Consider the following 23,354-nt stretch of genomic DNA (forward strand, 5'->3'; position numbering starts at 1 on the left):
CTTTATTAACTTTGCCTCCAACTTTCACCCTGCCCTCAAGTTTACCTCGTCCATTTCCGACACCTCCCTCCCCTTTCTAGATCTTTCTGTCTCTGTCTCTGGAGACAGCTTATCCACTGATGTCTACTATAAGCCTACTGACTCTCACAGCTATCTGGACTATTCCTCTTCTCACCCTGTCTCTTGCAAAAACGCCATCCCCTTCTCGCAATTCCTCCGTCTCCGCCGCATCTGCTCTCAGGATGAGGCTTTTCATTCTAGGACGAGGGAGATGTCTTCCTTTTTTAAAGAAAGGAGCTTCCCTTCCTCCACTATCAACTCTGCTCTTAAACGCATCTCCCCCATTTCACGTACGTCTGCTCTCACTCCATCCTCTCGCCACCCCACTAGGAATAGGGTTCCCCTGGTCCTCACCTACCACCCCACCAGCCTCCGGGTCCAACATATTATTCTCCGTAACTTCCACCACCTCCAATGGGATCCCACCACTAAACACATCTTTCCCTCCCCCCCCCCTGCATTCCACAGGGATCGCTCCCTACACAACTCCCTTGTCCATTTGTCCCCCCCATCCCTCCCCACTGATCTCCCTCCTGGCACTTACCCGTGTAAGCGGAACAAGTGCTACACATGCCCTTACACTTCCTCCCTTACCACCATTCAGGGCCCCAAACAGTCCTTCCAGGTGAGGCAACACGTCACCTGTGAGTCGACTGGGGTGATATACTGCGTCCGGTGCTCCCGATGTGGCCTTTTATATATTGGCGAGACCCGACGCAGACTGGGAGACCGCTTTGCTGAACATCTACGCTCTGTCCGCCAGAGAAAGCAGGATCTCCCAGTGGCCACACATTTTAATTCCACATCCCATTCCCATTCTGACATGTCTATCCACGGCCTCCTCTACTGTAAAGATGAAGCCACACTCAGGTTGGAGGAACAACACCTTATATTCCGTCTGGGTAGCCTCCAACCTGATGGCATGAACATCGACTTCTCTATCTTCCGCTAAGGCCCCACCTCCCCCTCGTACCCCATCTGTTACTCATTTTTATGCACACATTCTTTCTCTCACTCTCCTTTTTCTCCCTCTGTCCCTCTGAATATACCTCTTGCCCATCCTCTGGGTCCCCCCCCCTTGTCTTTCTTCCTGGACCTCCTGTCCCATGATCCTCTCGTATCCCCTTTTGCCTATCACCTGTCCAGCTCTTGGCTCTATCCCTCCTCCTCCTGTCTTCTCCTATCATTTTGGATCTCCCCCTCCCCCTCCAACTTTCAAGTCCCTTACTCACTCTTCCTTCAGTTAGTCCTGACGAAGGGTCTCGGCCTGAAACGTCGACTGCACCTCTTCCTACAGATGCTGCCTGGCCTGCTGCATTCACCAGCAACTTTGATGTGTGTTGCTTGAATTTCCAGCATCTGCAGAATTCTGTTGTTGTGTGACAAGTCCACAGGTAGGTTTGTCCGTAAGGCTAAGACACAAGGATGTGTAGAGTGTTGGCAAACTGGATCCAAAATTGGCTGGGCAATAGGAGAGAGACGGCAGTGATGGATGGGTGTTTTTCAGACTAGATGTATGTAACTAGTGGTATAACATCGGGATCAATACTTGGACCTTTGTTGTTTCTAATATATACTGTATAGATAACTTAAATAAGAATGTAGGAGGTATGATAAGTAAATTTGCAGATGACACCAAATTCGCTTGAGCTATAGAAAGCAAAGAAGGTTGTCTAAGGATATAGATCAGCTGGAAGAGCAAGTAGGGCAGTTGCCGATGTTGTTTAATCCAGATAAATGTGGGGAAATGCACTTTTGGAGGTCTCATTCTGGCAGAACATATAGAGTAAATGGGACCTTGAGAGTGTTGATGTACAGAGTGTCTTTGGGGTTCTAGTTCATTGCTTCCTGAAAGTCGTTAAGCTAGTGAAAAAGGTATTTGGCATGATTCTCGTCATAGGTTAGTGCATGGAATATGGGATTGGGATGTGATGTTGAAATTGTACTGCACTTAAGAGTATTGTACAGAGTTCTAGTCACTGCACTACAGGACGGATGTGGTAGCTATTGAAAGAGTGCACAAGAGATCTACCACTGCATTGCTTGGAATGTAGTTATGAGGACAGATTGGATAGGTTGTGGGCATGCTACGTTGACACCAGAATATGTGCAGCACTCTGGGCTGCCGCCAGCCCATCTTTAGGAATGTAGTTTGTTTCCACTACAACACATTATGCTAAATGTTTCGATGTACATGTGATAAATAAATCTGGGTTTTAATAGAGATCTGAATCTGAATCTCATTCTCACTGGAGCACAGGAGGGTGAGATGTGACCTTTACGGATTTATAACATTTTGAAAGGCATAGATAGTATCATGTTATGCACTGCCAATGACTAAAACCAGGTGCGGAGGAGTGACAGACTCCCACATAGAGACGGAAACAAGAGTTTATTCATAGGAATTCCAACAGAGTATCGGTGGCTTGACTGAGCAACACTGTGAGACGAATCATTCTCTGAAAACAAGGACCCCTAAGCGCTAATTTAGAGTTCCCTTTAAATAATTACAGTACGTGGAAAACCCATGCCAATCAAAATAAACTTAACAAGATTAAACAGAAAGCACAAGAGCTTATCAGCTCTAACAAATACAGATGCACAGGCCTGCAGGGCTGATGACAGGTAGGACAGGTATTTTCCTGAGTATTTTAGCCAGGGCAAAGGAATCTAGAACTAACAGGCGCACGTTTAAAGGAAGAGGGGAGAAGCTTGAAGGAGGCCTGAGGGGGTAAGGTTTTCACACAAAGGATGGAGAATATCTAGAACAAGCTGCCAGAGGAGGTAATGGGGGCAGAAACAATTACAATAGTTAAAAGGTGCTTGAACAGGTGCTTAGATAGGAAAGACAGAGAGAGATTAGCACCTAATGTGGGAGAATGGGATTAGCATAGATAGGCATCATGGTCAACATGAACAAAATTGGCCGAACCATCCGCCGCAAGCGGGACTTTCCCACAAGTGGCCAAACTGTTTAATTCTAATTCTCATTCGTGTTTCGACATGTCGCTCCATGGCCTCCTCTTGAGCTAAGATGAGACCACCCTCAGGGTGGAGGAGCAACACCTTATATTGCGTCTGACTAGCCTCCAACCTGATGGCATGAATATCGATTTCTCCTTTTGGTAAACAAATTCCACTCCCCTCCTTCCTCTATTCCCCACACTGAACTCTTGCCTCTTCTCACCTGCCTGATAATTCCCCCGGGTCCTCTCCTCCTTCCTTTTCTCCTTTGGTCCACTCTCCTCTCCTACCAGATTCCTTCTTCTCCAGCCCTTGACCTTTCCCACCCACCTAACTTCACCTATCACCTTCCAACTAGCCTCCTTCCCCTCCCAATACCTTTTGATTCTGGCAGCTTCCCCCTTCCTTTTCGGTCCTGAAGAAGGGTCTCAGCCAAAACATTGACTATTTCCATAGATGCCGTCTAACCTGCTGTGTTCTTCCAGCATCTTATGCGAGTTGGTTTGGATTTCAAGCATCTGCAGACGTTCTCATTTTTACCAGTTACTTCTATGATCTACAGTTCTATGCTTAATGGATGAACTTTAAAAATGAAATTAAAAGTTCATATTTTCAGATTCTCATGCAACAATTAAAATCTGAAGGTGATCCACGTAATGGTAGTTAATTTATATGCTAGAGTTTATTAACAACATCTACCATATCATAAAGTGTACATAGCATTTGTTTCTGATACGGAGTGTTTCATAGCTAGTCCAACACAGGTATATCAGGCTGCTCAGTGAATTTTCATAGTGAAGCAGATTTTTGGCTATCACTGAGTACACATCTGCCTCTCTCTTGTAGTTGTGTTAGTATTTATGGCCAAACAACAGGAGCACCATTTCCCCTCCTCAAATACTGATTCCAAATTCTGACCATTAAGGGTGTGAGTTATGTCAATGCTAATGTCAGAAATGCCTAAGTGTTGGATCTCTTTAAATCACAGCAGTCATAAATTTAAATAATGTTTTTCTTTTTTTTTCTCTCTGCAAGTTCAAGTGACTGAGGCCAAGAATTAAAATGAACAGCTACAATTTTTTTGTGTGTGTGTGCTTCATGTAAATGCTGAAGGATAGCCACAGAATGGGTTGACGTCATTTCTGACTAACTGCTGACTTGGTTTCTATGGTGAGACTACATGTGGGTGTTACTTTGCTGCAGCGAATCATTTGAACTAGTTTTCACTAAAAATGAAATAATACATCGTGCATAACGAGCTGATGTAGTCTGACTGTCAGCTGAGGTAGAAAGGCAAGGCATTGTGGTGGTGACGACCAGGAAGATGATATGGATCATGATTTGAAGATTTTGGTGAAGCAGAGGGTTTTTTCTCACAGTCAAAATAAATGGCAGGTTTCAAGGATCATCTTCATGAGTTTTTGGAAAGGAATACTTTTTGATTTAGATTATTTATTATCTTTTTTCCCAGACTACCTAATGAGAAGGAGAAAGAGGAGGCAGGGGATTGATTTTCATACCTCTTTACTCCTCTGAAGAAAGATGCGGTGATGTCCTTCTCCAATGTTATATGAACTGAACCAAACTCACAAGTATCAGAAGTACAACCCTTGACCCTCTGAGAAATGTCCATGGGTGACATTCTGGCTCCTCCTCTTACCACTTCTCTTCTCTTCCCCTGCCTATCACCCTCAGCTTTGGTGCCCCTCCTTCTTCCATTTATCCTATGGTCCACTCTCCTCCCCAATCAGATTCCTCCTTCAACCCTTTATCTTTCCACCTACCACCTTCATGCCTCTCACTTCATCTTCCCTCCCACACCCACCTACTGACCTCCCTCCTCACTTGGCTTCACGTTTCCTTCCCCCCACCCCCACCCCCACCTGCTTATTCTGGCTTCTTCCTCCTCCTTTCCGGTCCTGCTGAAGAGTCCCAGCCCAAAACGTGGACTCTTTATTCCTCTCCATAGATGCTGCCCGACCTGCTGAGTTCCTCCAGCATTTTGTGTGTGGGTGTTCCTCTGGATTTCCACCATCTGCAGAGACACTTGTGTTTATGATTTTCAGTACAATGGAGATGCAGGAGTCATTGTGTATGAAGCAAGTTCACACAAAGAGCTCTGAAATTTGGAGGTGACGTCTAAAGGAGGAGTATTGGTAAGGCACTCAGAAAGCTTGCTGCTTAAATGACATGTTTAGCATTCTCATGAATTGACCCTTCAGTTAATGTATCCTCTGAAGAATAACACTCCCAGACAAAACTACATTAAAAAACCAGAGAATGACAGAAAATCCTGATACAAATTGAATAATGCACTCTATGGCAACCCAACAAATTGTGTTAGTGAGCTGTGTGGGTGGCAATATCACTTTAAGAATGAGAATTTTCTTGCATAGTCATTTAAAGATATTGTTCAGTCCCTGTTTCTGAATGGTAAATACTCATTTAAATGGCTCAGTAATCCCACCTGCACCTCAATTCTCCCTTCTTGAAGTCTGTGTTTGATGGTTATTTTGAAAGAAACTATGTGCCATCTGTTTAACATTATGCCAATCATGATTCAAGTACAGGTAGTAATTGAGTCAGCTATTTCAGAGTGTTTACTCTTAATCTAGTCCATTAATCATGGCATACAGTATGGAAGCAACAAATAATAGTCCTGCTGAAGGGTCTCGGCCTGAAACATTGACTGTACTCTTTTCCATAGATACCATATTGCCTGGCCAGCTGAATTCCTCAAGCATTTTGTATGTTACTTAAAAAATAGGAAAACGAGTCTGCATTACCATTCAATGAGATCTTGGCATTATGATCTTGGCCTTATACACCTCATACCCCATGCACCTTAATTTCCTTGAACTTTAAAAATCTATCCCTGCCTTGAATATATTAAAAAATATCATGACTTTGACAATTCTGTGGCAGAGAGTATTCACAATCCACACTGCTGTCCCACACAGGTGCCCACCACCATGAGAGGGAACATTCTTTCTGTTTTTACCCTGGCAAGCCAACCCCACCCCCTCAGAAATGTTGAGTGACACACAGAAAATGTAGGAGGAACCCAGCAGGTCAGGTAACATCTATGGAGGAAATTGGCAGTTAATGTTTCACATCTTCATTAGGAATTACTGAGCTCCCGCAGCACTTTATGCCTGTTACTCAAGATTTCAAGCATCTGCAGAATCTCTTGTACTCATGAGGACCATGCATGTTTCAATAAAATCACCTTGATGCTTCTAGGATTCAGTGGATAGAAGTTGATTTGCTTCAGGGGTCTGCAGGAATAACAACAACGCTTCAGGTATCTGAAGCAACATCACAATTAGTTTGCCAGATTCTCACATTACTGAAACCAAAAGGATACAAAATGCAATGTACCTGTGACAGATAATGCCAATCTTTATCTTTAAAAGTTGTAAGCTGACCATTGCTTTGCAATGATTCTTGAGTGAGGAGATGTCCAGCACTCTCATCCGGACCTGCAGCAGTCCATTGGGGCATTAAAATGAAGGTTTCTTCCACAACTGATTGGAACTTTTCCACAGTGTTCTAAGTTGTTACATTGATAAGTTGTTAATGTTTAACTGCACCAGCTGTGAGATTGGGGTTCAATTCTCTCTGCTGTCTGTAAGAAGTTTGTACATGTTCCCCATGACAGTGTGGATTTTCTCTAGTTGCTCCATATGTCCCATATTCCGAGATGTACGAGTTAGGGGTAGTGAGTTGTGGCATGCGACACTCGTGAGCTACCCATCACAATCCTCACTGATTTGATTTAACGCAAACAATGCATTTGGGAGGCATGGTAGAGTAGAGGTGAGCACAATCACCTTACAGCACCAGTGATCACCAGCTGGAGTTCGATTTCTGTCACTGTCTGTCTGGCGATTTTATATTCTCCCCATGACCATGTGGGTATCCTCCAAATGCTCTGGTTTCCTCCCACAGTCCAAAGTCATACGGTTAGAATTAGGTTTAGTAAGTCGTGGGCATACTACCTTGGCAACAGAAGTGTGGTGACAACCCTCGCTAATTTGATTTGATACAACAACACATTTCATAGTATGTTTCGATGTACATGTGACAAGTAAAGCTAATCTTTATCTTTAAAATCATAAACATGAGAAAGTCTGCAGATGCTGGAAATCCAAAGCAACACACACAAAATAACAGAGGAACTCAGCAGGTCAGGCAGCATCTACGGAAGTGAAGAAATAGTCAGCATTTTGGGCCAAGACCCTTCTTCAGTCCTGTGAACTCATAGTGAACATAAAATTCTTTGTGATTCTGCTGCTTGTTCAACTGAGATTGAATAACTTGTGCCGAATGCCAGCTGTCTTCGACCCAGTGGCACAGGTAGATCGCGCCGATCCCCAGCAACACTTCCTGCTCCCGCCCAGTCCTAATGAAGAGTCTCAGCCCGAAATGTCGTCTGTTTATTTGTTTTTGAAAGACTAGAAGTTTTGTGCATTAAGTAAAACTCTAGCAATGTGAATGGCATTCTAACATGTTATTTTGAAGCTTAAATAATTCCAGTGTGTTGATCTTTGGCCTCTTCTTGTGACAAGATGAGGCCATCCTCAGGGTGGAGGAGCAGCACCTTATTGGAGAGTACACTCCAACCTGATGGCATGGAATTCGATTTCTCCTTCCAGTAAATAATTCCACCTCCACTCCCCACCCCCTTTTCCTCTATTCCCCACTATGACCTTTTAATTCTTCTCACATACCCATTACTTCTCCTCGGTCCCCTCCTCCTTCCCTTTCTCTGATATTCCACTCTCCTCATATCAGATTCCTTCTTCTCCAACCCTCGATCTTTCCTACCCACCCGACTTCACCTACCACCTTCCAGCTAGCCTCCTTCCCCTCCCCCCACATCTTCCCCCTTCTTTCTCAGTGCTGAAGAAGGGTCTCGCCCCAAAATGTCGACTGTTTATTCTTTTCCATAGATGCTGCCTGATCTGCTGATTTCCTCCAGTGTTGTGTGTGTAATGCTTTCAAAGTTTTATTCACACAAAGAAATGAAAACTTACATTTATAGAGTCAGTGGCTGCTTTTTTAGGTACCTTGATCCTAATAAAGTAACCACAGATTGTGTATTTGAGGACTCCTGCTGCTGTAGCCCATCGGATTAGTAAATTTGCTGATGACACAAAGGTTGGGGGTGTTGTGAATAGTGTGGAGGGCTGTCAGAGGTTACAGCGGGACCTTGATAGGATGCAAAACTGGGCTGAGAAGTGGCAGATGGAGTTCAACCCAGGTTAGTTTGAGGTGGTCCATTTTTGTAGGTCAAATAATGATGGCAGAATATAGCATTAATGGTAAGACTCTTGGCAGTGTGGAGGATCAGAGGGATCTTGGGGTCCGAGTCCATAGGACACTCAAATCTGCTATGCAGGTCGACTCTGTGGTTAAGAAGGCATATGGTGCATTGGCCTTCATCAACCGTGGGATTGAGTTTAAGAGCCGAGAGGTAATGTTGCAGATATATAAGACCCTGGTCAGACCCCACTTAGAGTACTGTGCTCAGTTCTGGTCGCCTCTCTACAGGAAGTACGTGGAAGCCATAGAAAGGGTGCAGAGGAGATTTACAAGGATGTTGCCTGGATTGGGGAGCATGTCTTATGAGAATAGTTTAAGTGAACTCGGCCTTTTCTCCTTGGAGCGATGGAGGATGAGAGGTGACTTGATAGAAGTGTACAAGATAATGAGAGGCATTGATCATGTGGATACTCAGAGGCTTTTTCCCAGGGCTGAAATGGCTAGCATGAGAGGGCATAGTTTTAAGGTGCTTGGAAATAGGTACAGAGGAGATGTCGGGGGTAAGTTTTTTACGCAGAGAGTGGTGTGTGTGCGGAACAGGCTGCTGGCGGCGGTGGTGGGGGCGGAAGCGATAGGGTCTTTTAAGAAACTCCTGGATGGGTACATGGAGCTTAGGAAAATAGAGGGCTATGGGTAAGCCTAGGTAGTTCTAAGGTAAGGACATGTTCAGCACAACTTTGTGGCCCGAAGTGCCTGTATTGTGCTGTAGGTTTTCTATGTTTCTATGTTTCACTTCAAGGTTTGACATGTGCATTCAGAGATGCTCTTTTGCACACCATTGTTGTAATGATTGGTTATTAAAGTTACTATCGCCTTCCTGTCAGTTTGAAACAGCCTGACCACTCTCTCTGACCTCTCTCAGTAACAAGGCATGTTTTCCCACAGAACTGCTGCTCACTGGATTTCTCCTTTTGCTTCTTGCACTGTTTTTGGTAAATTCTACATACTATTGTGCATGAAACTCTCAGGAGATCAGCAGTTTCTGAGATACTCAAACCATCCTGTATGGCACCAACATTCACTCCATGGTCAAAGTCATTCAGATCACATTTGATTCTTCACTCCGATGCTTGGTCTAACATACATCTGAACCTCGTGACCATAACTGCATGCTTTTATGCATTGAGTTGCTGCCACATGACAGACTGATAAGATACTTGCATTAATGAGCAAGAGTACAAGTGTACCATCGATTAACATTTCTTTCGGGATATCCAGAATGCTTTAGAGACATGGGATTATTCCTGAAGAGTTGTTTTTACCATGGTGTAGGAAACATGACAGCAAGCTCTCCTGTAATCATGTAATGGTAGCAATTGTGTGATCACCTGACTTGAGTATAATGTTCTCCCAAGGGATTGTCTATTAGTGGGTCCTCAGCTAGTTGCAGAGACCAATCCCAAATCCACATATTCTGGTGCAGTGAGGGCAAAAATAAGCAGTGGCTATGGTTAATGGCTGGGTCTACTGGTTCCTCACTCTCTCCTTGCACAACTGTCACCTGTTCTCTGTGGCACAGCAAAGATCATTCTCACATGGCCCATCTCCCTCTTGAACAGATTTCCTCCAGGTGTATCTATTGAGTGCAATGACTTCCCAGTTTGTAGATGTACAGTAATGTTGAATTTCTTGAGGTTGATTTTGATGTTATATTTGAAGTGTTTCCTTTGCCCACCAGGGGCTCACTGGCCTTTCTTCAAGTGGGAGTAGAAGATCTGTTTGGGGAGATGTGGGTTTGGCATCCAGGTGACGTGACCAATGCATTGAAGTTGGTACTTCCCTAACATGGTGGAGATGCTGTTCACATTGACATCCTTCAGTACGCTGGTGTTGGTGTGTCTGTCCTTCCAGCTGATGTAATGATGATAAAATAACCAACCTTAACAATGTGAAATGGAGGATAAATATTGACCAGGAGAAGCTTCCCCTGTTCTTCAAAATTGTGTCATATGATCAAAATGGTCCTTCACTGGATGTCCAATCTGAACGAGACCTGCACTGCATTGAAGTGTCAGCTGAGATTTTTGTATCCAGATTCTCGATGTTCAAATTTCAAAATAAAGTTTATTATCACCATATAAAACCCTGACATTCATTATTCATGGGCATACTCAATAAATCTATAGAATAATAACTATAACAGAATCAATGAAAGACCACACTAACTAGGTTCAATCATCCTGCAGAAGACGGCAAACTGTGCAAATACAACAAGAAAAAGTAATAATAATAAATAAATAAGCAGTAAATATCAAGAACATGAGATGAAGAGTCCCTGAAAGTGAATTGGTTGGTTGTGGGAACTTTTCAATAATGGGACAAATGAAGTTGAGTGAAGTTATCTACTTTGGTTCAAGAGCCTGATGGCTGAGGGGTAATAACTGTTCTTGAATCTGGTGGTGTGGGTTAACATAGAAACATAGAAAACCTACAGCACAATACAGGCCCTTCGACCCACAATGCTGCGTCGAACATGTACTTACTTTAGAAATTACCTAGGGTTACCCATAGCCCTCTGTTTTTCTAAGCTCCCTGTACCTATCCAGGAGCCTCTTAAAAGACTCTGTTATATCCACTTGTATCTCTTGTACCTTCTTCCTGGTGGCAGCAGTGAAAACAGAGCATGTCCTGGGTGGTAGGGGTCTCTGATGATGGATGCTGCTTTTCTGCAACCGTGTTTCATGTAGATGTCTAGTTGAAGCTACAACCATTTGACCTGGAGGCAAAAACATTACACACAGGGCAGCAAGGTAGTACAGCTAGAAAAGCCGCTAAACAGAGTCCTGGAGATCCGTGCTCAATCCTCACTCTGTGGAGTTTGCACATTCTCCCTGTAAGGGTGTGGGTTTTCCGCAGGTTCTCTCTTTATTCTCCCATGTCCCTAAGACACTAAGGTTGGTAGGTTAGTTGACTTCTGTAGATCGCCTCTAATTTAGTAGATGAGTGATTGAGTCTGGAGGGAGTTGAACAAAAATACTGAGATAACATAGTGTTTTTGTAACTAACTGTTTAATAGCCAGTGTGTACTTGATACGCCACAGGGTTTGTTTCCATGTTCTATTTATGAGCCTATGAATCTATTTGCCTAAGTGCAGTGACTATCTTTTCCTGAATTTAGGATTTGATTAGAGCTGCCGCTAGCTTTTCTACCTCACTTTAAACATCTTTATTGCAAGTGGATAGATTTTCACCTCTTCTCAACCATTTATTGAATTTCACAAACTTCTTTTTAATTTCATGCTATATATAGAGGATATACTTGATCTCTAATGTAGCTCTGGCTCAATAACTCTCCTGTACATCATAGAGGGCTGGAGGAAGAAGTTGCTACCAACACGTCATTACAATGTTGGTAAGATAATCCGAAGTACACAGTCAAGGTCAGTACCAGTGAAATTTAACACTTCAAGCCTGGGAGCAAAAAAGCTTATATCTAAAGCATGGTCTGAGAGCTCAGCTCCATAAATTAATGTATACTTTTAAATAAAAGCAAAGTTTGCAGGATTACATTCAAAAAGGGAAATTAGTTACTTCAGTATAAATGAAAAATAAAACTCCAAAATACAGATTTTAAAAAAAGATAGTATTTCCTTTATCTTCATTATTCTTTTTAAGAGTTATTAACATTTGGAAAAAGTGAGTATCTGTTTTCTATGTACTCCTCTCCTGAGAGAATTGACACTTTGCTGGAGCATTGTTTGTGTTTTGTAGTTGTATGCAACTACAGGTTAAGTACCCCTTACCTAAAATGCATGGGGCTGGAACTGTTTTGGATTTTGGATTTTTTTCAAATTTTGGAATATATAATGAGATAGCTTGGGATTGGCATCAATTCCAACTCTGAATTGATGTGCTACTGGTAAGCAGTCTTTGCCTTACACTTGTTCGTCACTGATTTGTACTTAACAGTAAAAATTGTATATACCATTATAATGAAAATATAATAGAAACATAGAAACATAGAAAACCTACAGCACAATACAGGCCCTTCAGCCCACAATGCTGTACTGAACATGTACTTACTTTAGAAATTACCTAGGGTTACCCATAGTCCTCTATTTTTCTAAGCTCCATGTACCTATCCAAGAGCCTCTTAAAAGACCCTATTGTAACCGACTCCACCACCATTGCCAGCAGCCCATTCCATGCACTCACCACTCTCTGAGTATAAAACTTACCCCTGACATCTCCTCTGTACCTACTTCCAAGCACCTTAAAACTGTGCCCTATGACTATCCACACGATCAATGCCTCTCATTATCTCATACACCTCTATCAGGTCACCTCTCATCCTCCGTCACTCCAAGGAGAAAAGGCCAAGTTCACTCAACCTATTCTCATAAGGCATGCTCCCCAATCCAGGCAACACCCTTGTAAATCTCCTCTGCGCTCTCTATAGTTTCCGCATCCTTCCTATAGTGAGGTGCCCAGAACTGAGCACAGTACTCCAAGTGGAGTCCGACCAGGGTCCTATATAGCTGTAACATTGCCTCTCTGCTCTTCAACTCAATCGGTTGATGAAGGTCGATACACCGTATGCCTTCTTAACCACACAGTCAACCTGTGCAGCAGCTTTTAGTGCCCTATTGTCTCGGACCCCAAGATCCCTCTGATCCTCTGCATTGTCATTAATACTATATTCTGCCATCATAATGTGTGCAGGGTATCAAAAGCAGCACATCGACATCGGAAGAATAACTGAAACAATAAATAAAGGTAGATTTCTGTCTCCAGCAACAATACCATGTTTTGATCAAAAAGTTACAGAACAATGTGATTGTATTTTACTTTTTTTTTAGGTTTTATAAGGAAGAAAAACAATCAGCAGTGTAGATGTGTTCTGGTGTTAGATTTTCATCAGAGACAATCTTGGCAAACTCATCAATGAATTTCTCTGCTGCTTTGTGAACAGCAGACACTTGATCACTACAAATCTCTGAAAATCTAATTCCGTGCCTTTTCTTAAAATTGTTGCAACCAGCCTGCAGAACATTCACAAGTACCTTCAACTTCATCGTGATAGATCTTTGCTTGTTTCATACCGTTAAGTGGCACATATTGACTCCGACACTCAATAACTCTCTTGTACATCATAGAGGGCTGGAGGAAGAAGTTGCTACCCACATGTCATTTCAATGTTGGTAAGATAATCCGAACTACAGAGGCAACATCAGTACCAGTGAAACTTAAGCACTTCACTCCACTCTTTCAATACACATTCAAGATCTTCATTTTTCGTTTCATGCAATGTTTTTCTATTTTTCATTAACTTCTGTTCATTACTGATGTGTGGTCACATCTCAAAACTGACGTGCGCATTGCCTGGGAACCTTCCAAGGGCCTTGTGGAATTTTCCATTTGGGACATCATGTCAGCACTCAAAAAAAATTAGATTTCAGAAGTTTGAGGATTTTCAGATAAGGAGTACTCAACACACATTATGCACATGTGAGACTTGACACTGAATCACAGATTTTCCAGCAACACACATAAAAGTTGCTGGTGGCAGGCCAGGCAGCATCTCTAAGAAGAGGTACAGTTGAGGTTTCAGGCTGAGACCCCTCGTCAAGGCTAACTGAAAGAAGAACTAGTAAGAGATTTGAAAGTGGGAGGGGAAGGGGGAGATCCGAAATGATAGGAGAAGACAGGAGGGGGAGGGCTGGAGCCAAGAGCAGGACAGTTGATTGGCAAAAGGGATATGAGAGGATCATAGGACAGGAGGCCTAGGGAGAAAGAAAAGGGGGAGGGGGAGAAAAGCCCAGAGGATGGGCAAGGCGTATAGTGAGAGGGACAGAGGGAGAAAAAGAAGAGAGAGGAAAAGAATGTGTCTATATAAATAAATAACGGATGGGGTACGAGGGGGATGTGGGGCCTTAGCGGAAGTTTGAGAAGTTAATGTTCATGCCATTGGGTTGGAGGCTACCCAGACGGAATAAAAGGTGTTGTTCCTCCAACCTGAGTGTGGCTTCATCTTTACAGTAGAGGAGGCTGTGGATAGACATATCAGAACGGGAATAGGACGTGGAATTAAAATGTGTGGCCAGTGGGAGATACTGTTTTCTCTGGCGGACAGAGCGTAGGTGTTCAGTGAAACAATCTCCCAGTCTGCGTCGGGTCTCGCTCCTGTCCCGTGATCCTCTCACATCCCTTTTGCCAATTAACTGTCCAGCTCTTGGCTCCATCCCTCCCCCTCCTGTCTTCTCCTATCATTTCGGATCTCCCCCTTCCCCTCCCACTTTCAAATCTCTTACTAGTTCTTCTTTCAGTTAGTCCTAAAGAAGGGTCTCAGCCCTAAACGTCGACTGTACCTCTTCCTAGAGATGCTGCCTGGCCTGCTGCATTCACCAGCAACTTTTATGTGTGTTGCTTGAAGTTCCAGCATCTGCAGATTTCTTCGTTTTTGTCATAGTCATAGTCATACTTTATTGATCCCGAGGGAAATTAGTTTTCGTTACAGTTGCACCATAAATAATTAAATAGTAATAAAACCATAAATAATTAAATAGTATTATGTAAATTATGCCAGGAAATAAGTCCAGGACCAGCCTATTGGCTCAGGGTGTCTGACCCTCCAAGGGAGGAGTTGTAAAGTTTGATGGCCACAGGCAGGAATGACTTCCTATGACGCTCAGTGTTGCATCTCAGTGGAATGAGTCTCTGGCTGAATGTACTCCTGTGCCCAATCAGTCCATTATGTAGTGGATGGGAGACATTGTCCAAGGTGACATGCAACTTGGACAGCATCCTCTTTTCAGACACCACCGTCAGAGAGTCCAGTTCCATCCCCACAACATCACTGGCCTTATGAATGAGTTTGTTGATTCTGTTGGTGTCTGCCCCAGCACACAACAGCAAACATGATAGTACTGGCCACCACAGACACGTAGAACATCCTCAGCATCGTCCGGCAGATGTTAAAGGACCTTAGTCTCCTCAGGAAATAGAGACAGCTCTGACCCTTCTTGTAGACAGCCTCAGTGTTCTTTGACCAGTCCAGTTTATTGTCAATTCGTATCCCCAGGTATTAGTAATCCTCCACCATGTCCACACTGACCCCCTGGATGGAAACAAGGGTCACCAGTACCTTAGCTCTCCTCAGGTCTACCACCAGCTCCTCAGTCTTTTTCACATTAAGCTGCAGATAATTCTGCTCACACCATGTGACAAAGTTTCCTACCGTAGCCCTGTACTCAGCCTCATCTCCCTTGCTGATGCATCCAACTATGGCAGAGTCATCAGAAAACTTCTGAAGATGACAAGACTCTGTGCAGTAGTTGAAGTCCGAGGTGTGAATGGTGAAGAGAAAGGGAGACAAGACAAGAATTTTTAAATTCACAGATTTTCCAGTTGGATCGCTAGATATACAGTACTATGCAAAAGTCTTAGGCAGATACTGTATATATGCTGTGACTAGTGGTGTGCCACAGGGATCAGTGCTGGGTCCATTGTTATTTGTCATCTATATCAATGATCTGGATGATAATGTGGTAAATTGGATCAGCAAGTTTGCTGATGATACAAAGATTGGAGGTGTAGTAGACAGTGAGGAAGGTTTTCAGAGCCTGCAGAGGGATTTGGACCAGCTGGAAAAATGGGCTGAAATATGGCAGTTGGAGTTTAATACTGACAAGTGTGAGGTATTGCACGTTGGAAGGACAAACCAACGTAAAACATACAGGGTTAATGGTAAGGCACTGAGGAGTGCAGTGGAACAGAGGGATCTGGGAATACAGATACAAAATTCCCTAAAAGTGTCGTCACAGGTAGATAGGGTCGTAAAGAGAGCTTTTGGTACATTGGCCTTTATTAATCGAAGTATTGAGTATAAGAGCTGGAATGTTATGATGAGGTTGTATAAGGCATTGGTGAGGCCGAATCTGGAGTATTGTGTTCAGATTTGGTCACCAAATTACAGGAAGCATATAAATAAGGTTGAAAGAGTGCAGAGAAGGTTTACAAGGATGTTGCCAGGACTTGAGAAACTCAGTTACAGAGAAAGGTTGAATAGGTTAGGACTTTATTCCCTGGAGCGTAGAAGAATGAGGGGAGATTTGATAGAGGTATATAAAATTATGATGGGTATAGATAGAGTGAATGCAAGCAGACTTTTTCCACTGAGGCAAGGGGAGAAAAAAAACAGAGGACATTGGTTAAGGGTGAGGGGGGAAAAGTTTAAAGGGAACATTAGGGGGAGCTTCTTCACACAGAGAGTGGTGGGAGTATGGAATGAGCTGCCAGACGAGGTGGTAAATGCGGGTTCCTTTTAACATTTAAGAATAAATTGGACAGATACATGGATGGGAGGTGTATGGAGGGATATGGTTCGTGTGCAGGTCAATGGGACTAGGCAGAAAATGGTTCGGCACAGCCAAGAAGGGCCAGAAGGCCTGTTTCTGTGCTGTAGTTTCTATAGGTTTCTATGGTTTTTCTATATAATGTGTGTATCTGTGTGTGTATATAGATATATATATATAGATAGATAGATAGGGTGCCTAAGACTTTTATACAGTACCGCACATGCATATCGAAGTGGGAAGATGCCCTGTGATCCATGGCTTGTTCATCCATTTTACATTCACTTGAATTTTGTGTGAATAGAGCAAGCCTTCTTCTCAGCTAACTCAACCAGGTAGACGTTGATGTTTAATATTAATCTGAGGACAGCAATATTCTGCACAACATCTCCTCATGTTGGACGATCAAAATAACAAACCAGAAATGTGTCTTGTTTCCCAATTCAGTAGCCACTTTATCAGGTACACATGTACATTTGCTCATAAGTGCCCATATCTAATCAGCCAATCGTGTTGCAGCAACAATGCATTTGTTGTTCAGACCAAACACCAGAATGGGGAAGAAATAGGAACTAAGTGACTTTGACTGTTTGTGCCAGATGGGGTGGTTTAGGTATCTCGGAAACTTCAGTTCCCCTGGGATTTTCATGCATAACAGTCTCTTGGGTTTATAGAAAATGGTACAACAAAACAAAATATCATCCAGCAAGCAGCAGTACTGTAGGCAAAAGTGCCTTGTTAATGAGAGAGGTCAGACAAGAATAGCCAGACATAAGTAACCGCGCGTTACAACAGTGGAACATCCCTGAAAGTACAACGTGTTGAACCTTTAAGTGGATGGACTACGGCTGTAGAAGTCCACAAACACTAGTTTATTAGGCAGTGGCCACTGAGTGCATGTTTCATCCAGACTTTTCTTTGGCACATCCATCAATGTCCATCTTCTTGGAATTACTAATCCAATCCTCACAGTCAAGACATTCCACATATTAATGCCATAATGCAAGGAGGTGTGGATGAACTCTACTGAAATAGTTCCTGAAAATTGTTTAATTTAGAACATTCAGAAATAATCAAGAAAAAAAAGCAAATCTATCAAGCTCGAGTTGATTTTTTTTAGAAAGAAAAGTTTAAATATTTCAAAAGTGGCAAGTAACTAAAAACATTGACCTGAGACCTTCACAGATATTGCTCTGTATTCAAGGAAATGGTGACTATATAACATGTACTGGGAAGGGATTCCCCAGGTGAAGAACTACTTCAGATTCACAATCCACTGCATTTCTATTGGAGAAATCCAAAGCTAGAGCACTCAAGAAAACTATGAAGAAAAAAGTCATGAATTTCGAGACTTTGATGCTTTTAGAAATATGCAGTGATTCCATATGTCATGCATTTCCCCATGAAATCTGGACCAATATTATTTCTAACACACCCCCATTTGGTTAATTAAACAATACTGGTGGTAGAATGCAAGCATAAACACCATGCCTAACACAGGACTAAGGACGAATTTCTACCTCTGATGAAGATTTTATTAGGAAGAGGTCACTGCAATCTGCCATCTACCAGAAGGCTGCTCCAACCACAGAAATGTGACTGGACAAATCTGTCTGTACCACTGAAGGTGAAAGAGGCCCTCAACATAATGCCAGAACAATTTTTAAATGTAACCGGGTGACCTTCGAATCTTATTCATTATCGTTAAAAGTGTACTTAGGCATCCATCTGGGTAATGCTAGAATAGTTGCCTGTGCCTTTAAGTGAAGATGGTGATGTCATTACGCACGCACGGGATAGTGAGGAGACCATTTTTGTTTTCGCAGAAGAAGCTGGTGGGCTTTTGGGATTAAGTTCCTCCCAGAGATACTGGGCATGGTGAGGAAAGGTAAGTATTAATTGACGATATCCGTGTGAATTCGTTTATGCTTGTTGGCGAATCAAGAATATCGGTAATTTGACATGTTTTACATGTGGATGCTTTAGATCTTCACGAGTGAAGGCATTGGCACTGGATAGCGTGGCTTGTGCAAAGTTCCTTACCAGCCAAGTAGGTCAGTCTTCCTGTAATTTAACTACCAGGCAATAACTTGTAAAAGTTGTGCTAAAGTGTACCTTTTGTCTAACTTCATTCAATCATAACTGACTGTGAATGCAACAGCATAACGTGAATGTTTAGTCTCTGTTTGGAAGCTTAGCAAGTGTGTACTAAAAGAGAGTAGACGTCTTAGATGAGATGTGTTAGCTTACATTTTCACTGCTATGTATAAGGTACAGAGTTGGTGGGATTCTAATGTTGTTTGTATTGTGTTCTTTTAGAATCGCCACTACTGTATTAGTACTGTATCAGTTTTGTGCGGTTTGCTTTATGTACTTTTATACTGCATATGCAATTTGTCGATACACAAGGGTGTGGATCGAAAGTTAAACTGAGATTGTAATGGCAGGAACTGGTTGTTAATTCATTTGTTTTGTTTTGAGACCATCTTCCAGCACTAAAACATCTAAAACAGATAAAGGAATTAAAACCCTAAAAAGTATTTGTTGTCCTGAGTGTGTACTTTCCCCTGGCTACAAAATTTGGTACCAGGAGTGGGGTTAATTCCAAGCCAGTTTAGAGGCTCTCTGATTGTTGTATGCAGTATAGTATACAATACCTAATACGGTAGTGTTGAAGACCAGGACCGCTGTTCCCGTCGGGCAGAAGGAGGGAGCACCTGTTGCTATGTGGAGAGCGCGGTAGAGCCTCGGGACTGGGCTGGGACGTCAGCGACTGCTGTCAGGACGCAGAACAGAATCGTGGATCCAGGGAATTGCAAGCCGTGAAGCCATTGCGTTTGCAGCAAAGGACGACAGCAACTCCTTTTGCAGGCTTGTTGTGAAAACTTTAAAGACTTAAGCTTTTATTATGTTACACTCAGAGGACACATCAGTTGAACTTGATTTGAATGAACGAATTAGGGAATTGCGTAGTAGATATGACGAAGCCATGGCAAGCATAGATAAATTAAGTAAAAGGTCCTATGTATATGTCCCAAGGGAAAGACACATTGTTCCATTTACGGGGGATGTTGAGTAAGATGGGAGGCCTGTTGATGTCTTTATTGAAGAAGTACAATGTGCACTTCATAGTAGAAATCAGTCTGACCAGGATCAGTATGACTTTGTTATGTCCCTGCTCAGGGGTGCAGCCTTAGAGGAAGCACGTATGTGCAGTGATCCTGAGGAAGACCGGGCTGATGACTTGTTCACCTATCTCAGGGAAGCTTTTAGAGACAAGCGTGGTGCACCCCAGCTGTGGCATATTTTCTACAGTCGCAAACAGCATGAGGGTGAAGATGTAAGAGAGTTTTCACATGCCCCAGCCTAAGCTCTTAACTTGCTACTGAAGCACTCCCCTGATGCCATGACCCGATAAGAGGGTGGTGATAAGAGATCAATTTATAGAGGGGATCAGGGATCCTTCCCTCAGAAGGGAGCTTTACAGATTCGTGCGGAACCAGCCTGAGTCCTCAATGATAGAAGTGCGAGAGGAAGCTCGTCTGTGGCTCATAGAAGAGCCCCTGGGAAATACAAAGTCTGGAAAGTCAAAGTGTAGCAGTAGCCAGGCACAGTGCTCGATTCTTAAAGCTCGAGAATCTGAGTCTGTCACACTTGGTTCCGTCCTTAAAGTAGTTGCAGAGCAGGGCAAAGCCCTTTGTGAATTGACTCAAGCAGTGAAAGATCTCACTGTACAGAGGGATTTTACACACGCTGCTAGCAGTAAGAACGTAAGTTGCAGCCTAGGTTCACAGAAGATGGGCAACCAATATGTTTCAAGTGTCAGGTGGGAGGGCATTTGGCCAAGAATTGCCCATGGAAGCGACAGTAATTCCAGATGCAGAGGGATTTATGTGTCTTAGAATATAATTTTCAAAAAGGCAAATGTAAAGGTAAAGGTTCTAAGGTTCAAAGGTTCGTTTTATTGTCAAAGTATGCATGTACGATACAACTCGGATATTCATCTTCACCAGATAGCCATTAAATACAGAAAAAGTATGGGTGTTGATGAAAGAAAAGACATTAGCTCCCCAAATGGTATGAAAGAATAGAGAAACAAAACTTGCAAATCTCTAGATCCTCCATCACCCGCAGCAAAAAACAGCCACAAAATCAATCAGCAATCCTTTACACATAACAATCCCCGACCCCCTCACTCACAGAAAAGAACAGCAACAGTAGCACCAAATACACCCCCCCCCCCCGCCTTACACACATAAAATTATCAGGTCACCCACCTGCCAATCGACCACAAGAAGGAAAACACTGGAAGGCATCAAACTGAAAGCTCCCGCGTACAAACTCGCCATGAGTGGTGGGAAACTGGAAGATTGGGAAAACTTTAAAAAACAACAAAGAACCACTAAATGAGCAATGAAGAAAGGGAAGATAAATTATGAAAATAAACTAGCACAAAATATGGAAAAGGATAGTAAAAGTTTTATAATTATATAAAGTGCAAAAGGTGGCTAAAATGAATGTAGGTCCCTTAAAGGACAAGAAGGGGGAATTGATATTGGGTAAAGAGGAATGGCCAAGGCTTGGAATGACTATTTTGTGTCGGTCTTTACGCTGGTGGACACGTCTAATGTGCCAAAGTAAGATGATATGGATGCGATGGGAGGTGAGAACCTTGATACAATAGCTATCACTAAAGAGGTAGTCCTGAGCAAACTTATGGGCCCAAAGGTAGACAAGTCCCCTGTTCCTGATGGAATGCATCCCAGGGTACTGAAAGAAATGCCAGCAGTTATAGTAGAGGCTTTGGTGATAATTTACCAAAATTCTCTGGACTCTGGGAAGGTCCCTGTGGATTGGAAGAAGGCAAATGTCATGCCACTATTCAAAAAAGGATGAGGGCAAAGAGCAGGTAATTTAGCATCTGTAGTTGGGAAAATGCTTGAAGCTATCATTAAAGAAGAAATAGTGAGACATTTGAAAGAAATGGAACCATCAGGCAGATGCAGCATGGATTCAGCAAAGGCAGGTACTGTTTGACAAACTTACTGGAGTTGTTTGAGAACATAATGAATGCAGTGGATGGAGGGGAACTGCTGGACGTTGTTTACTTGGATTTCCAGAGGGTGTTCAATAGGGCACTCGATAAGAGACATATCCATAAGGTAAGGAGTTGGGGGTGATGTTTTAGCATAGACAGAGGATTGTTTAACCAATAGAAAGCAGAGAGTTGGGTTACATGGGTGTTTCTCTGGTTGGCAATCATTGGTGAACATTGTGCCGCAGGGGTCTGTGCTGGGCCCACTGCTGTTTGCAATATACATTAACGATCTGGAAGAGGGGACTGAGTGTAATATATCTAAGATGCTGATGACACTAAATTCAGTGGAAATGCAAATTGTGTGGAGGATATGGAGGATCTGCAGAGAGATATAGATAGGTTAAGTGAGTGGACAAGGGCCTGACAGGTGGAGTACAATGTTGGTAAATGCGAGATCACCCACTTTGGAAGGAAAAATGGAAGATCAGATTATTATTTAAATGGTAAAATATTGCAGTGTGATGCTGTGCAGAAGGAATTGGGAGTGCTTGTGCATGAATCACAAAACGTTGGTTTGCAGGTGCAGCAGGCTATCAAGAAAGCAAATGGAATGATGGCCTTCATTACTTGAGAGATTGAATTTAAGATCAGGGAGGTTATGCTACAACTGTACTGGGTACTGGTGAGGCTGCATTTGGAGTACTGCATGCAGTTCTGGTCTCCTTACTTGAGAAAGAATATATTGGCTTTGAAGGTGTTACAGAGGAGGTTCACTAAGTCGAGTCCAGGGATGAGGGGGTTAGACTATGATGAGAGATTGAGTTGCCTGGGACAGTATTCACTGGAATTCAGAAGAATGAGAGGAGATCTTATAGAAACATATAAAATTATGAAAGGGATAGATAAGATAGATAAGCAGGAAAGTTGTTCCCACTGGTAGGTGAGACTAGAACTAGGGGACATAGCCTCAAGATTTGGGGGAGTAAACTTAGGACGGAGATGAGGGGGAACTGCTTTTCCCAAAGAATGGTGAATCTGTGGAATTCTCTGCCCAGTGAAGCAGTTGAAGCTACCTCAGTAAATATATTCAAGGCAAGGTTGGATAGATTTTTGCATAGTAGGGGAATTAAGGGTTATGGGGAAAAGGCAAGTAGGTGGAGATGAGTCCATGGTCAGATCAGCCATGATCTTGTTGAATGGCAGGGCAGGCTCGACGGGCCAGATGGCCCACTCCTGTTTCTGATGAAAAACTGAAGGAAACCAATATGAAGTACAATCCAATAATCACATAAATCTCAGAACAGGGAAATGTCTTTTTGTTGTATACGAGAAGATCAGCCGCACGAACTCAAACCTGTCGTAAAAAGTGACCGCCGACCCAGGTCCTAATGCTGCCAATCCGGAGCAGAACGCTGCACACCCTGGACCAAACGTGCTGAACCGGGTCTGAACGCCAACTCGGGGCCGAATACGCCGATCCGGATGCCGACCATCTCGTGCTGAACCGTCGCTGACCCCTCCGCATTCACTCCACATTCATTTAATGTTAGCATTTACTGCATATAAAAATAGGGAGATCAAACTTCAGTGATGCGGGGCATTGGTTTATCCACATTTGGAGTTTTATGTAGAGCATTGGCCTCCTTATTTAAGGAAGAATGTAAATCAAT

This window comes from Mobula birostris, chromosome 26 (assembly GCF_030028105.1).
Source record: "Mobula birostris isolate sMobBir1 chromosome 26, sMobBir1.hap1, whole genome shotgun sequence".
Taxonomy (NCBI): domain Eukaryota; kingdom Metazoa; phylum Chordata; class Chondrichthyes; order Myliobatiformes; family Myliobatidae; genus Mobula; species Mobula birostris.